The following is a 17,240-nucleotide window of genomic DNA, read 5'->3' as shown; positions in this document are numbered from 1 at the left end:
GGACAAAATTGGTCATGAGATATCTCCCAAACATTGGTGGAATTTACGACCAATGGGAAACATTCTGAATGAAAAATGTTGCCTGCCATATCAGTAAACAAAGGATGTTGCAGCCGTCAAGCCATCACATTACAGCTGCTCCCGAGGTGCACCCTGAGGAGACTCAGGATGAGAAAGCACAGGAAACTGGCCCTAGATAGCTGAGGTGCATATAATAGGGATTGAAAGCAGCTCTTTTGCCCCTTTTCTGTTACCCATTTCTGTCCCCCACTAATCTTAAAAGACCTAATTATAGGAATGAGATCACTAAGCAGTTGATACTAACTCCTGACTTATGCTCTCCTGAATGTACACCATGCCTTGTCTAACCTGGTTGTTCTTTTCCTAGATGGAAAAGAAAAATGAAGAATAAAGCAGGTAAAAAATGACTAGCTCTCTATCTGCAACAGCCCCCTTAGCAATCCTGCAGGCAGATCACACAGGCAAGATAACATCTGAAGAGATGGTATCTGCTCGCAGTGGAGAAGGATGCAGAACTCAACCTCCTGCCTCGATGATTCACTGAGATTCTCCCCCACCCCCCTTTTCCCCCTTTAAAAACTGTCATGCCTAAGCAGAATCTTTGGAGTTGGTCTCGGACACAAGTCCACCTTCTCCCCAGATTGCCAGCTTTTCTGATTAAAGCCCCTTTCTCTCCTACCGACACTTACCTCTTGAATTATTGGCATATGAGCAGTGAGCAGCCGAACCTCGTGTTGACTTAAAAGAAATATATGCACAACGTGACAGCTGTGAGTTAAGTTTTATTTGGGGCACAATGAGGACTGCAGCCCGGGAGACAGCGTTACAGATAACTCTGAGAAACTGCTCCAAGGAGGCGAGGCGAGAAGCCAGGTTATGTAGAAGTTTTGCAACAAAGGGCAGGTAGTAGTACAAAGATTATTCTTAATTAAAGAAAACCAGATATCTCAAGTTAGGGAATTTGGCACTTTTCTGTGTATGGGAAGTTGCAAGAGTCTTGGCTCACTGAAATCATTCCTTTGATATGCACCTCAGCTCTCTGGGGCCAGTATCCTGACACATCCTGAGTTCCCTCAGGGCTCACCGGCTCACTGTAGGAGGTGGGTGCAATCGCTAAAGACTGTGACATCCTTTGTTTACTGATATGGTAGGCAGTATTTTATTTCTCAGCATCATTTTCCCAACCGCATTATTTTTGTTTTAAGAATTTTTAAAAAGTTAAAATTCTAAAATTATTTTTGTTTAATATTTTAAAAATTGAGGTATAGTTGATGTATAATATTATAGAATTTTCAGGTGTACAACACAGTGATTCACAATTGTGGACTGAAAAAAAAAAAGCACAACCTAAAAGTGGAGAATTATGTTATACTTGGCAGACTTTCTGAGGATTGAAAGTCAGAAGACGGCTTCTCAGATCGCCCTGAGGGACCTCTCCAGAGGTAAGGGAGGAACCAGGATGGATAGGAATTTTGCAACAAAAATCAGGTAGTAGAAACATCGAAAGATTACTGTTAATTAAAGAAAACCAGACATGTCAAGTTAATGAATTTAGTGCTTTTCTAGGTATGGGAAGATGCAAGAGTCTGGGCTGATTGAAATCATTCCTTTGATATGCACCTTAAGTATCTAGGGCCAGTATCCTGCTTTTCTCCATCCTGAATCCCCTCGGGGTGCACAGTTGGGGGCGGCTGCAGTGGAAGCTGACTTGATGGCTGCAACTTCCTTTGTTTACTGATATGGCAGCTGACATTCTTCCTCCATAACGCTTAGATTTCCAAATCTCAGGCTAAGTTTTTCTTTTTTTTTTTTTCGGTACGCGGGCCTCTCACTGTTGTGGCCTCTCCCGTTGCAGAGCACAGGCTCCGGACGCGCAGGCTCAGCGGCCATGGCTCACGGGCCTAGCCGCTCCGCGGCATGTGGGATCTTCCCGGACTGGGGCACGAACCCGTGTCCCCTGCATCGGCAGGCGGACCCTCAACCACTGCGTCACCAGGGAAGCCCTCAGGCTAAGTTTTTCGAAACAGCATTCATTTGTATTATTATTTTAATTAATTAATTAATTTTGGCTGCGTTGGGTCTTCGTTGCTGCCCGCGGGCTTTCTCTAGTTGTCGTGAACGGGGGGGGGGGGCTACTCTTCGTTGAGGTGCGTGGGCTTCTCATTGCGGTTGCTTCTCTTGTTGCAGAGCGCAGGCTCTAGGCGCGCGGGCTTCAGTAATTGTGGCACGCGGGCTCAGTAGTTGTGGCGCACGGGCTTAGTTGCTCCGCGGCTTGTGGGATATTCCCAGATCAGGGCTCGAACCTGTGTCCCCCTCATTGGCAGGTGGAATCTTAACCACTGCGCCCCCAGGGAAGTCCCAGCATTCATTATTAATTCACAAAATGAAAAAAAAAAAAGTTTAGGAATCATAAGTAATTTACTTGTAATTGGAAGTCACTTTTCTACCATAGGAAAGCATTTTAAAATTTGTCGCCCTGAACTATAATTTTAATGAAAGTGAATAAAACCTTTCCGCAAACCACAGAAAATGAATTTTCATAATTATGTTTATAAGTAAAATAGTCAGTTGTATTCAAGTTTATACTTTTTTACTCCATCTCAAGTTGGAGGGTATTTTCTGAAATGAGCAGTCATATGAAATGCTATAAATGTTTTGGGCTTATTTATTTATTTTAAATATTTATTTTTTTGTCTGCATTGGGTCTTAGTCGCAGTAGGCGGGATTTTCGTTGCGGCCCGCTGGCTCTTTGTTGTGGCATGCGGTCTTCTCTCTAGTTGTGGCGTGTGGGTTTACTCTCTCTAGTTGTGGCGCAGGGGTTCCAGGCCGCGTGGGCTCTGTAGTTTGCTGCAAGCGGGCTCTCTCTTGAGGCGTGCGATCTCAGTAGTTGTGGCGCATGGGCTTAGTTGCACCGCGGCATGTGGGATTGTTTTGGGCTAATTTAATCAGAACCTTAAGAATTTTCAGGTCCAACGCAAACTTAATTAAGCTTTTATTGCTTTTCTTTTTCAATCAGTTAAAATAGGAGTTCAATTGCTTTCGGGATATCACAGCCTTTTCATATTTCAAAATTATTTAGCAACACTCAAAAACAGATCTAAAAAACATTTCCTTGCAGTGTAAAATGCACACCTGAGAACTGTGGCGCCTCACACCTGTGGATATGCTGAGACCAGTCCTGTTCGGCGGCTGGGGCCTCAGGGTCCGACTTCACATGGGGTAAAGTTACTTGGCAGATCGCTCGAGTTGCTGATCTCAAGCCCCAGAGGCGGGGGAGGGGACGAAGGGCGGGGCTTTCCCGTGTCAAAGGTCACACTTCAAAACCTAACGTGAACCTGCCTTTCATGTGGTGATGTAACTGCGAGTCTGTTCTTAAAGGGAACATTTCCACGGTGACCTCGGCCCTTGCCGTGTCCCACCTTTTCTCATCTTCACTCCGGATATGGAGCGATCCGCGGGGAAACTGAGTCTGGACTTCCAGGTGCAGGAGGAGGACACAGGCGAGCCGCCCAGGTGGGCAGATGCCACACGGTGCGCCGCGCCCAGAGCCCGGTCTGCACTGAGCCCAAGTCCCAGGCGGGCGGATCAGACACGCGTGTGCCTGTGGCCTGCCAAGTAGGAGCAGGGGCGGGGTCTGGTTGAACTGTCCAATCAGCGACGACTGGGCGGGGTCTGGACAAAGCAACCTGGCCCGAATGGGATCAGGAGGGCTGTCCGTCAGGGCAGGGGCGGGGCACAGATTACTATCCAATCAGAGCCCGGGCGCCGGAGAGTCGTCCAATGAGGACGCGCGGCGGGCGCGTTCCCAACCCGCGGAAGTTTTCCTCAGCAGCCCCGCCCCTTGTGCGAACCCGCTTGGCCTCAGGTGATCCGTCCCCATCGCTCTCACCTGCCCAGGTTGCAAGGCCGCAGTGAGGACGCTTCAGAGAACCCGGAAGCAGTCGGAGATGGTGAGTGCGCGGCCCGGGTCCCGAACTTGGAAGAGGCTGCATAGAATAGACCGGAGCCTATCGAAAGCGGCGGCGGGCCGGGATCTCCCCACGTCCCACCCGCCCCGGGATCCCGACCCGAGTCTCCCCCTCGGCCTCGGGGTGGGGACCCGGCGTCCTGTCCCGTGTCGAGACCCGAGTCTCCCCCTCGGCCGCGGGGTGGGGACCCGGCGTGTTGTCCTCAGGTCCGGACTTGAGTTTCAGCCCTCAGCCGCTGGTTGTGGTCCAGCCTTCTTGACTGACCCCTCGGCTGAGTCGGGGTCCGAGGCAGGAAAGGATGGTCAGGCGCTGTGGGATATCCGCCCTGGACCTGACACATAAAGTCAAGTCTAGAGATGGTGAAGGAGACGGCAAATACTGCAAATACTGTTGCGATAGGGCCGAGGTTCAGATCCCAGAGATGTGCCAGCGTCTCCAACCGCACAGAAAAGGGCTTTTCTGTGTGAGGAGGGAAGTTGGGCGAGTGAGGGCGATGCGTGGACTGCGGGACCAGCGAGGCTGGACTGGACAGGGTCCTCTGGGTGGGCCCATTCTCTTAAGCTGACCAGGGACTTGTTCTGAACCTCATTGTTCCCTGGGTGCTACCCAAAGTTCAGGGGCTTGTGGGGGTGAGCCTGATGATGTGGGGGAAGAAATGAGATGCGGAGAAGCTGAGAAGGCCAGATATGGGGGGAGGGTATCAAGGGAGAACCCACGAGGCCCGCCCCTTCCTTGCACGCAGTGACATCGCAGAGTGTCTTTGTGCTTAAACAAAGGGCACCGATCCAGGGACTCCTCTGGCCGTCAATTGGTTAAGACTGCGCTTCCACTGCAGGGGAATGGGTTCTATCCCTGCTCGGGGATCTCAATCTGGCATGCCCCACCGCCAAAAAAAAAAAGACACCGATCCACAGTGACCTTGCCCACTGGACGGACCCCTGACTCAAGAGGTCCCCAGGCCCTCCTGTGGCATGTAGAAAATCTGTATTTAGGCTGCAAAGAACAAAGAACTTTGTTTGGGGGTCTTAAGAATCGCAATTTGGGAGACATGTTTGTATAAAAACGTGCCACCACCTCTAACCCACTGCCAAGGGCTTCTCTCTTCTTTGTGAGGACTTGAGAGCAAGGCTCTTTGTCAGGTCCGGGCCCCCTGTGGTCAGTGCATTCTAGACCCAGGTCTGCAGGGGCTTGTTCTGCAGCTCAGTGTTGCTCAGGGTCGGGGTGCGGGGGGCTGAGGAGGGACCCAAATTCAGAGGCCTCTGGGGGAGAAGTCTGAGCAAAGTTCGGGTAAGAAATGGCTGTTGACCTTAAAAATGAGTCAGTTATTTACCAGCAAAAAAAATTTTCTTTTCTTTGGCGAACGGCAAAGAATTGTAACTCAGGTAGACAAGGTATAGCAAAAGCCACAGACAAGTCCAATAAACTTATTTATCTCCCAGTGGGCAGCCCCTGGGGTGACAGCTGTTCTGGTCTTTTTGGTATTCTTTGCCTCTTTACCTCTGTCCTTCATCACCGAGCAGTGTTTTATTTGATTTTGCTTCTGCTGAATTTGTGATAAGTGAATATGAGCAGTGCTACACCAGTGACATCACATGGAAGGCTTCTGTGTGGCTCTCAGTCGCAGTCTATTTCACACGTGCTGCAGTCAGAGGAAAGGGGTCCCCCGGTTAACTCCTCCATCCAGTCCTTGTGGATTTTGCTCATGGTTGTCCCATGTTAATTTATTTATTTATTATTTTTTTAAATTTAGAAATTTTTTGTTTTGGCCTGCGAGGCTCTTCGATGTGGCACGCAGGCTTCTCTAGTTGTGGTGCGCAGGCTTAATTGCCCCCAGGCATGTGGGATCTTACTTTGGGATCTTAGTTTCCCCACCAGGGATCAAACCCTGGTCCCCTGCATTGAAAGGCGGATTCTTAACCCCTGCGCCACCTGGGAAGTCCCGTCTCATGTTAATTTCTGATCTGTCACCAATGCTGTTACACTCCTTTTTGTCTCCTGGGTCAAATGTATCACAAATTTTTTACTCTTGGGCAAAAATTGCCAGGTTGTAGATTATGGATGTTTTTAAAATACTAGGAAATGTGGATGTTGGGCTGGAGTCGAGTGTTTATTCCACACCCTTTCCAGCACTTGGAGAATCCACCTTAATTTTGTCTATCTCAAGTGTCTGAAACGGGATCTCCTTGTGATGGTATATTGGTTTTTACTGATAACCCGTTGGTGTTCAGCATTTCTTTTTTTAAATTTTCATTTTATATTGGAGTATAGTTGACTTACAATGTTGTATTAATTTCAGGTGTACAACAAAGTGATTCAGTTATATATATATATATATATATACATATATATATACACCTATTTTTCAGATTCTTTTCTCATTTAGGTTATTACAGAAAATTGAGTAGAGTTCCTTGCGCTATACAGTAGGTCCTTGTTGATTATCTGTTTTATATATAGTAGTGTGTATCTGTTAATCCCAAACTCCTAATTTATCCCTCCCCCCACCTTTCTCCCTTGGTAACCATAAATTTGTTTTCTAAGTCTGTGAATCTGTTTCTGTTTTGTAAGTAAGTTCATTTGTATCATTTTTTTAGTTTCCACATATAAGTGATATCATATGATATTTGTCTCTTTCTGACTTACTTCACGTAGTATGATAATCTCTAGGTCCATTTGTGTTGCTGCAAATTGTATTATTTCATTCTTTTTTATGGCTGAGTAGTATACGTGTGTGTGTGTGTGTGTGTGTGTGTGTGTATCTTTTTATGCATTCATCTGTCAATGGACATTTAGGTTGCTTCCATGTCCTGGCTATTGTAAATAGTGCTGCAATGAACATTGGGGTGCATGTATCTTTTTAAATTATGGTTTTCTCCAGATATATGCCCAGGAGTGGGATTGCTGGATCATAACGGTAGCTCTATTTTCAGTTTTTTAAGGAACCTCCATACTATTCTACATAGTGACTGCACCAATTTACATTCCCACCAACAGTGTAGGAGGGTTCCCTTTTGTCCAAACCCTCTCCAGCATTTGTTATTTGTAGACTTTTTAACAATGGCCATTCTGACCAGTGTGAGGTGGTACCTCATTGTAGTTTTGATTTGCATTTCTCTAATAATTAGCAATGTTGAGCATCTCGAAAGAAAATTAGTTTTAATACCAAGTAGGTTTTTTTTTTGGCTGTGCTATGTGGCTTGCGGGATCTTAGTTCCTTGACCAGGGGTCGAAGCTGTGCCCCCTGCAGTGGAAGCAGAGTCCTAATCCGTGGACCATCAGGGAATTCCCCCAAGTAGTTTTAAAAGTCTATGTGTATAAAATTTTAAACATTTACTTTCAACTGCTTGTTTCTAATGATCAGAGTACACTGAGATTTATATTTATGAGTTTGCATTCTGGAAATGTACTAAAAATCTGATTCTGTGATTATCTTTTTTTTTTTAAACATCTTTATTGGAATATAATTGCTTTACAATGGTGTTTTTTAGTTTCTGCTTTATAACAAAGTGAATCAGCTATACATATACATATATCCCCATATCTCTTCCCTCTTGCGTCTCCCTCCCATCTGTGATTATCTTAGTATTCTTTTTGGGTAGACATAGACAGTCATTTGAGCTATGAATAAAGGCACATGTTTTATTCTGTTATGACTATTGCACTTTGCAAATACTTTGATTTTTACAGATTGCAGGTATGTGGCAACCCTGCATCCAGCGAGCCTTTGGGTGCCATTTTTTACCAAGAGCATTTGCTTACTAATGGCTAATGTTTTAGCAATAAACTCTTTTAAAAAATTAAGGTACATGGGCTTCCCTGGTGGTGCAGTGGTTGAGAGTCCGCCTGCCGATGCAGGGGACGCGGGTTTGTGCCCCCGTCCGGGAAGATCCCACATGCCACGGAGCGGCTGGGCCCGTGAGCCATGGCCGCTGAGCCTGCGCGTCTGGAGCCTGTGCTCCGCAACGGGAGAGGCCACAACAGTGAGAGGCCCACGTACCGCAAAAAAAAAAAAAAAAAAAAAAAAAATTAAGGTACATACAAGGTTTTAGTCACAATGCTTTTGCACACTTAGTAGACTACCGTATAGTGTGAACATGACTTTATGCACCAGGAAATAAAAAAATTTGTGTAACTCCCTTAATTTCGATATTCACTTTATCTGGGTGGTCTGGAGTAAAAACTATCTCTGAGGTCTGCCTGTATTTTTTTCCTGGTAAAACCACATCATTGATCTTCTATTAATGATTTTAAAAAATCAAGCACGCACTAATCTCCATTAGAGAGCTTTCTATATCTATTATTACCAAGAGCTCAGGATGAGAATGCAATTCACATTGTCTTTTATGTGCCCAAGTTCTATTGTTTTTGTTTGTTTCTTTGTTTTTATTCTGCTCATTATCTTTAATTTTAAAAAAAATCTTTGTTGGAGTATAGTTGATTTACAATGTTATGTTAGTTTCAGGTGTACAGCAAAGTGAATCAGTTATACATATACATATATGCATCCTTAAAAAAAATTTTTTTTTATAAATTTATTTATATTTGGCTGTGCTGGGTCTTTGTTGCTGCGCACAGGCTTTTGCAAGTTGCGGCGAGTAGGGGCTACTCTTTGTTGCGGTGCGTGGGCTTCTCATTGCAGCAGTTCCAGTAGTTGTGTCATGTGGGCTCAGTAGTTGTGGTTCACGGGCTCTAGAGCGCAGGCTCAGTAGTTGTGGTGCACGGGCTTAGTTGCTCCGCAGCATGTGGGATCTTCACGGACCAGGGATCGGACCCGTGTCCCCTGCATTGGAAGGCGGATTCTTAAGCACTGCACCACCAGGGAAATCCCTATCTATTAGCTTTCATGTTAGTGTTTGCTTTCGCCTCTCTCAAGTAGATAGATACCTAGGTTGAAATTGGTGACTCAGTGTTCATCATTTTGAGGAACTACCAGACTGTCTTCCAAAGTGGCTTCACCATCTTACCTTCCCTCCAGCACTGGGTGAGGGTTCCAAGTTCCTCATGTCCTCGCCAGCACTTGTTTCTCTGTCTTTATATCCATCTTGGTGGGTGTGAAGACATGTCTGCTTGTAGCTTTGATTGGCATTTCCCTGATGAGTAATGTCCAGCATCTTTTAATGAGCTTATTGATTGATCAGTTGTATTCATTCTTTTTTTAATTAAAATTGTTTTAAAATAAATATATTTATTTTTGGCTGCATTGGGTCTTTGTTGCTGTGTGTGGTCTTTCTCTAGTTGTGGCGAGCGGGGGCTGCTCTTTGTTGCAGTGGGAGGGCTTCTCATTGCAGGGGCTTTTCTTGTGTCGGAGCACGGGCTTTAGAGTACAGGCTCAGTAGTTGTGGTGCACGGGCTTGTTGCTCCAAGGCATGTGGGATCTTCCGGGACCAGGGCTGGAACCCGTGTCCCCTGCATTGGCAGGTGGATTCTTAACCACTTCGTCACCAGGGAAGTCCCTAAAAATGTATTTAAAATACAAGTTTCTTATCAGGTGTGTGATTAGCAAACCCCAGTTGCAGCCCTGGGTGAGGCAGCCTTGCCTTCTTTGTAGCTGATGTATTTGGAATTTTTTATAGTTTAGATTGTCAGAATATATTTTGAATTAAAATTCTAATTTATAAAAATAATTGCTTGCTTTGTATTTCAGGGGTCTGGTGTCATCCATATTGTCCTAAAGATAATAATTAGGTGTTTTTTTTCTCTCTGTTCAAGTCTCCTTTGGCCCTATTGCCGTCAGATCCTTCTGTGACTCTTCTTTGTGGAACATTTTCCTCTATTTCTGGGCACATGATTATCTGAGAGGCCCTGCTGGCTTGACAGATCCCTCAGGAACCAGGCCTCCTCTTACCCCACAGCTGTCCCAGGCCCTGGGCCCTGGCCTGCATCTGTGCCCTCGGTGTCCACCTCATCCTGGCAGGGGGTCGTGTCTGCCTCTGTTGGATATGAGGGGACTGGCCCAGGCTTTTACATGCTTTTCAGTCCAGGCGAGAGTTGTTCAGATGCAGCGGCCCTGGAAAATCAGTGTTCACGGCCTCCTGACAGTCTGCTCCTGTTCTAGGAGTTTCAAGGAAATAACTTTTGACCAAACCAAGTATTCATTTCCTTCTTATCTGAATGATGATTTTATTTTCAGTCTTTACCACCTCAGATTCTTCTCTCTCACTGAAAACAGTTTTTTTTAAAAAATTGAAGTATAGTTGATTTACAATATTGTGTTACTTTTAGGTATACAGCAAAGTGATTTGGTCATGCATGTATATATATATATTTTTTCAGATCTTTTTTCATTATAGATTATTAAAAGATTTGAATATAGTTCCCTGTGGTATATAGTAAATCCTTGTTTATCTATGTTTTAAAACACATTTACTTTTTAAAATTTATTTATTTTTTGTGGCCATGCCGCATGGCACGTGGGAACTTAGTTCCCCGACCAGGGATTGAACCCATACCCCCTGCAGTGGAAGCGTGGAGTCTTAACCACTGGACCGCCAGGGAAGTCCCTGTTTATCTATTTTATATTTGGTAAAAAAACAGTTCTTTTTCATTATGTGTGCATGAGTGTTTATCAGATATTGCTTTTGCTTCAGTTTCCAGCACTTACCATCACTGAGTAAAATGCATTTGATTGGCTTGTGTGTGTTCATTTCCCACAGGAGTGTAAGCTCAGGAGTCCTAGGAATTGAGTCTGGTTCCCAACTGCCAGCCTCGCCATCCTCCCACACACGGGGGTGAAGAGGGAGCCTTGCTGACATGGAACCTGTGGCTGTTTCAGGACTCGGTGGGCTTTGAGGATGTGGCTGTGAACTTCACTGTGGAGGAGTGGGCTTTGCTGGGCCCGGCTCAGAGGAACCTCTGCAGAGACGTGATGCTGGAGACCTTCAGGAACCTGGCTTCTGTGGGTGAGGATGGCTTCCTCCCTGTACTTGGTCTTTAGAGAACAAATATTTCTTAACAGTTGTCCTTTCTTATAAGGGACAAGGATGGGAATATGTTGGAGAAAAGACAGACACAGTCCAAGCTTTCATGAAACCTACTTAGGGTCAGGTAGCTTTTCCATGAAAACAAAGTTTACTGTATTGATTGACTCTTTGTTACTCTTGATCAGAATCCTGAGGCTCCCTAATTGTGTAAATGTGAGCGTGGTCTCCAGTGTCACTTTGGGGCAATGAGAGCAGCGTTTCGGTTTTCATCCTGTGAAAGTTACACTGTGATCAGTACACATTTGACCTGATAATCTTGCTGTAGTTAAACCCAAACTCACCCATCCTCAGTGACTTGAGGACCAGAGAAGCGGCTCATCTGATGGATGGCTTGTGGTCCTCCATCCTCCCCCTGAGGAGCTTTTCTCCACGAGCAGGACAGCAGCCACGCACCATCTGATCTCCTAGTGGCAGCTGGGTCAGTGGAGATAGGCTTCGTCTAGGGCCTCTGTGCCTGCGATCACCAGGAGGGCACACCTCTTGGGAGGAGCAGGTTCTGGATCAGGGAGAGATATTTGGACATAACTGTTAGAAACATGCCTCTGTCTTTGAGAAGGTGATGTTTGTCATTAACCTGGCTTCCCTGTTGGACTTTTCATCCATCTTTGCCCACTTGGGAAGTCTTTCTGTAGCACCTTTTACAAAGAGAGCATTTGGGAATGTGCATTTCACCCAGTTCCTTCCTACTTTACTTCTCTGATAATATTGGTCTCAATATCAGTCTCCATCTTTCTCTCTCTCTCTTTTTTTTTTTAAAGAAGCAACATTTTATTATTTTTTAATTCTTTTGGCCGTGCCTTGCAGCATACGGGAACTTAGTTCTCCAACCAGGGATCTGTGCCCCCTGCAATAGAATTGCAGAGTCTTAACCACTGGACTGGCAGGGAATTCCCCAATCTCTGTCTCTTTTGAAGTATTTCTTAGTGATCAGGCTGCCACTTTGACTCAGTTTCCCTACCATGGTGGAAGTTCCAAATAGCCAAGGTCCTCATAAGGTTTTCTTGGCTTGAGTGTTAAATTAGGTGTAGACCCAGTTCCAACGTGTTGTGGGCATGTGTTAAGGCACCACACACCAACAATTTTTGGACAGCAGCAGGGCATCATAGAATTCAGGTCAATGCTCAGATTATCTACCCAGCAATAGCCACAGATTCCATGGCTGAAGGATTCAGTCCTATAAGACTCACCCCCACCCCCGCCATCTTCACACCCCACGTCACATGCGGATCACAAGGCCAGGCTGTTGCCAGCGCTTCTGACCAACCAGCTAACATTGGAGATTCCAGTGACCTCCTTTTAGACGTCAGACTCCATATGTAAGCCCAGGTTGTTAACCTTGACTTCTGACCGACTGGCTGTGAATGAGAGCTTTCCATCGCCCCCTCCTCTAGTCCAGTTATTTTGCTACCACACTCACAGGACTCAGGGGAACATTTTACTTACTTCACTGCCACTTTAATGTAAACAGATATCACTGAAGAATAGCCAGATGGAAAAGATTCATAGGGGAAGCTATGTCAGGAGGGCATGGAGTTTCCACGCCCCGTCCAGGTGCCACTCTCCCCGCATCTCCATGTGTTCTGCAACCCAGAAGCTCTCTGAACCCCCCTTTTATTGTGTGGAGGCTTCATTCCCTAGGCATGATTGATGGAATCACTCTCCATTGGCAAGTGATTCAACCTACAGCCTCTCTCCCTTCCCCATTGCTGGTGCTGTGTCCAGGGGTGTGAGTGGGACTGAAAGTTCCACCCTTTAATCACATGGTGTCTCCATTTGCAACCAGCCCCCATCCTGTGGTGCTTTCCGACAGTCACCTTCATGAATATAAATACAGTTGTGATGGAAAGGGCTTGTTATGAGTAACAAAACACTCATTTCACCCTTCTGACCCTGAAGCATTTTCAGGAACTGAGGACAGGAGACCAAATATTATTCCACTGCTTTTATTGCTCAGGAAATTCCAAGAGTTTTGGGATGCTTGAGCAGGATACTGTGGATGAGGACCTGATCTATCTGAGAAATATATGTCATTCATTGGAATGACCAAAAATATATGTATGTATTTTCTTTTTCTTTTTCATTTTTTGCAGTATGCGGGCCTCTCACTGTTGTGGTTTCTCCCGTTGTGGAGCACAGGCTCTGGACGCACAGGCTCAGCAGCCATGGCTCACGCGCCCAGCCGCTCTGCGGCATGTGGGATCTTCCTGGACCGGGGCATGAACCCGTGTCCCCTGCATCGGCAGGCGGACTCTCAACCACTGCGCCACCAGGGAAGCCCATGTATGTATTTCTTATAAACCACAGTGTTGCACATGACCATCCTTCCTTATAAATTTAGTTTTACATTTTTGAATCAGTCTGTGGAAAGACATCTACATATGGTCTCTTTTCTTTCCTTTTCCCCACCTTTTCTTCCCCAAGGATTTAGTTATGCTACCAATTGTTGCAGGCTCTTGCCCTCAAGTTAAAACCAGTGGATCAAGTTCTCAGTGGGATATTTTAGAGAATGTACTATGCAGTGAAGAGAAAATAGTAAGATTCAGAAGAAATGATTCCTAGTCTGTTTTTGGAGAAAACTGGGCATTTCATAACATGCATGATCAGCATGTAACCCAGGAGAGGCGTTTGAGGTGAGTGGCACTCCCACGGGGGTGGCGGTGAGGCAGGTGTCATCAGAGTGTTAGACTCACTTGAAATTGAATAGAAACCTAGTTAAACAATTGTGTATTCAGAGTATTTTCACAAGACAGTACTTTCATAAATATGATGTCGATATTAAGCATCTGAAACATAATTCAGTAGGAAACAATGGTCAGGAAACCTCATCTGGAAAACAGTGAAAGTTACGGTTCTATTTGAGCCCTCAGCTAGAGTATTAAATTTGTTGCACTTTGTAACAGTTGAAGAGCATTCTGGAAACATGCCAATGGCAAACACTTAGTCAACACAAATACTAACAATCATCGGTAAATCATTAATTAGTAAATTACTGATAAGTATTAATCCCTAATAATGTGCTTCCCATTTTGAACAGAAGTCATTTGGTGGAGAGTCTCTGTGAAGGTAAAGAAGATCATCAATGTGGAGAAACCCTGAACCAGATTACAAATCTTACTGTGCATAAGGGTTATCGCACTGCAGTTCAGCCCTATAAATGCACTAAGTGTGGAAAAACCTTCAGGGATTGTTCTTTCCAGAGGAATCAGCAAAGATCTCACCCTGGACACAAACCTTATCCATGTGAAGGATGTGGGCAAGCCTGCAGCTCTGTCTCCTGCCTAAATCCTCCTAGGGAAACAGACATTGTAGAGAAACGTGATAAACATCAGGATGCTGGGAGAGCAGCTAAGAGGTACATGAAGAGTGACAGTAGTAAACAGTCTTTAGAGCATAAGAAATCTGGAAAAGCTCTCACTTGCCTGCCATCTGTTCAGTGACGTAAGAGAGGTCATTATGGACAGAAATCCACGTGTGTGAAGTATGTGGGAAATCCTTCAGTTATTCCCAGATTGCACGGCATGTGAGAACTCACACTGGAGAGAAACCCTATGAATGTAAAGAATGTGGGAAAGCTTTCACTTGCAGCACACAGTTTCAAGAACATGTGAGAATGCACACTGGAGAGAAACCCTATGAACATAAGCAGTGTGGGAAGCCTTCCCATATTGCAAATCCCTGCAAGGACACATGGGAATGCACACTAGAGAGAAGCCTTCTCGCGTGTGTAATGAATGTGGAAAAGCCTTCCATTGTCCCAGGTACATTAGAAGGCACATAAAAAGACACAGTGGAATAAAACCCTATGAATGTACAGAATGTGGGAAAGCGTTCATTAGTCCCTCATCCCTTCGAGAACATATGAGGACACACAGTGGAGAGAAGCCCTATCAGTGTCAGCATTGTGGAAAAGTCTTCAGGCTTCAGAGATCTCTGCAAGGACACATGATTACCCACAGTGATGAGAAACCCCATCAGTGTCAGCAGTGTGGGAAAGCCTTCAAATATCCCATATCTCTGAAAGGACACATGAAAACACACAGTGAAAAGAAACTGTGTGAATGTCAGCAGCGTGAAAAAGCCTACTGTTATCTCGTATCCCTGCAAAAACACATGAAGACACACACCGTGGGAAAACTTGAATCCAAGAATAGTGGGAAAGCCATAATTCTGTCTTAAAAATTAGAAGTGGGAGCAAGTGTCAAGAAATTTTTTTTTTTACACCACATGGCTTGTGGGATCTTAGTTCCTCAACCAGGGATCGAACCCAGACCCCCTGCAGTGGAAGCATGGAGTCCTAAACACTGGACCACCAGGGAGTTGCTGAGCAATCTTATGAATGGAAAAAATTTTGGAAAATTTTTTTTCTTTTGTAAGTGTCTTATCCTTAATACTGATCTCAGTACATTAATTTGTACTTCATGTTGCTGATCTGAACATGTAATAAGTATCCCTCCGTGTTCGTCTCTACCACTTACATTTTGTTATCTCTGAGTTTATATCATTGTACAATCATATAAAACTTGTCTCATTTCCATTAGAATGTCTTTGATACCAGGGGTGCTAAGTGGCTTTTGGTTTGTGATTTTTTTTATGTGCAACTTGTGATTTCTTTCATTTTTGATGAACAGATTTTTGATTCTTACTTTCCATTATGTTCCTAATATGTGATCATGATATGAGGCTGGCATTAATTAAATATCTTTCCTTGTCCACTGTTAAGAGATACTGGAATCTCCTGAATCAATATTTACCCTCTCCTTGAGTCTTCATTACTGAAAGGTGTGTCTTCCAAGTTGTTTGTTGCTAGCAGATACCGTATATGTGTTCCTCCCAGAAATTAGTAATTGTGGAAGGTCATGGAAGATGACAGGCTTATCTGATTATGTTCATAATCTGACCTCTGTTCATGTCCATGATCTTGGTTGCAAATTGAACACAATAGATTGAGTTAAGAAGAGTGACCTGAGGGACTTCCCTGGCAGTCCAGTGGTTAAGACTCCGAGCTTCCAATGCAGGGGGTGCGGGTTCGGTCCCTGGTTGGGGAACTAGGATCCCACATGCTGTGTGGCCACCCCCCCCAAAAAAAAAGTAAAAAAAAAAAAGAAATAAGAGCGACCTGGTGGTGTGAAAATGAAAGCTCCTATCCAGATTGTTCTACTGAACTGGGTTGTCATCTTGGGTAAGGTGGGAAAATATATCCAGAGTCTTTCTGTTAGTGGTTCTGAGTTAAAGTTCTTGAGAAGAGGAAGATGCATGAGGTCTGGAATGCAGGAATGAGGAAGCCATGATTCTTTTTTTTAATTTTATTATTGTTTTGGCCAAAAAGTTCGTTCGGTTTTAAGTAAAAATAGAAAGTATCACATTTTTCATTTTCACCAAGAATTTTATTGAACAATGTATTCACTAACTGAACGAACTTTTTGGCCAAACCAATATCATTATTTTTATTTTTTTGGCTGCACCACTTGACATGCAGGATCTTAGTTCCCTGACCAAGGATTGAACGCTTGCCCTCTTCAGTGGAAGCATGGAGTCTTAACCACTGGACCGCCAGGGAAGTCCCCAAGGAAACCGTGATTCTCGGGTCTTCTGTACCATCAGGAGACAGAGATGCATGGCAGCCTACTGGCCCTGAGTTCTAGCACAGTTTTCTGACTTCTGGCTCTGCCCATACGGAAGAGCTCCAACTACACATATATTTGATGAGCAGTGAGAGTCCCCATAAAGCCTTGCCTGAATTTCTCGTCTGGCCTCATTTCAATTTCTGTTGATTAGAGAGTCCAAGGACCCAGGTCAATAACCATACTGGCAGAAAAACAGACACATACATAAATGGAACAGAATAGAGAGCTCAGAAATAAATACAATGTAAGGTCAATTAATGTAGGAGAAAAGATGCAAGAATATACAATGGGGAAAAGACAGCCTCTTCAATAAATAGTGTTGGGAAAACTGGCACCTACATGTAAGAGAATCAAACGACTTTTTTCTCACGATATATATATATATATATATATATATATACACACACACACACACACATACATACATATGCAACACACACACATATATATGTAAAGGCTTTGTACAACTCAATATGAACAAAAAAAACCCACTTAAAGAATGTGCACAAGATCTAAATAGACATTTTTCCAAAGAAGACATACAGATGGCCAACAGACACATGAAAAGCTGCTCAACATCACTAATCAGGGAGATGCACATCATAACACAGTGAGATAACACCTGTCAATGACACCTGTCAGAATGG

The 17,240-nt window shown here is 44.5% G+C and overlaps 1 pseudogene across 1 annotated transcript in view; it reads left to right on the top strand.

The window, feature by feature from the left end:
* Positions 1-17,007, top strand: part of LOC111165983 (uncharacterized) — a 52,747-nt pseudogene extending 35,740 nt beyond the window's left edge. The window contains exons 5-10 of the transcript XR_016391524.1: positions 1,877-3,240; positions 3,400-3,534; positions 3,919-3,971; positions 10,762-10,888; positions 13,060-13,249; positions 14,004-17,007. The product of XR_016391524.1 is annotated as an uncharacterized LOC111165983 (transcript). The remainder of the gene's footprint in view (positions 1-1,876; positions 3,241-3,399; positions 3,535-3,918; positions 3,972-10,761; positions 10,889-13,059; positions 13,250-14,003) is intronic.
* The last annotated feature ends 233 nt before the right edge of the window (positions 17,008-17,240 follow it).

Source organism: Delphinapterus leucas, unplaced genomic scaffold (assembly GCF_059928025.1).
Source record: "Delphinapterus leucas isolate spDelLeu-1000000601 "Yukka" unplaced genomic scaffold, BTC_Dleu_Yukka2 spDelLeu_asBTCV2_sq25, whole genome shotgun sequence".
In the NCBI taxonomy this organism is placed as follows: domain Eukaryota; kingdom Metazoa; phylum Chordata; class Mammalia; order Artiodactyla; family Monodontidae; genus Delphinapterus; species Delphinapterus leucas.
The sequence above is the reverse complement of the archived record's forward strand: the minus strand, read 5'-3'. Positions and strand labels throughout refer to the sequence as shown.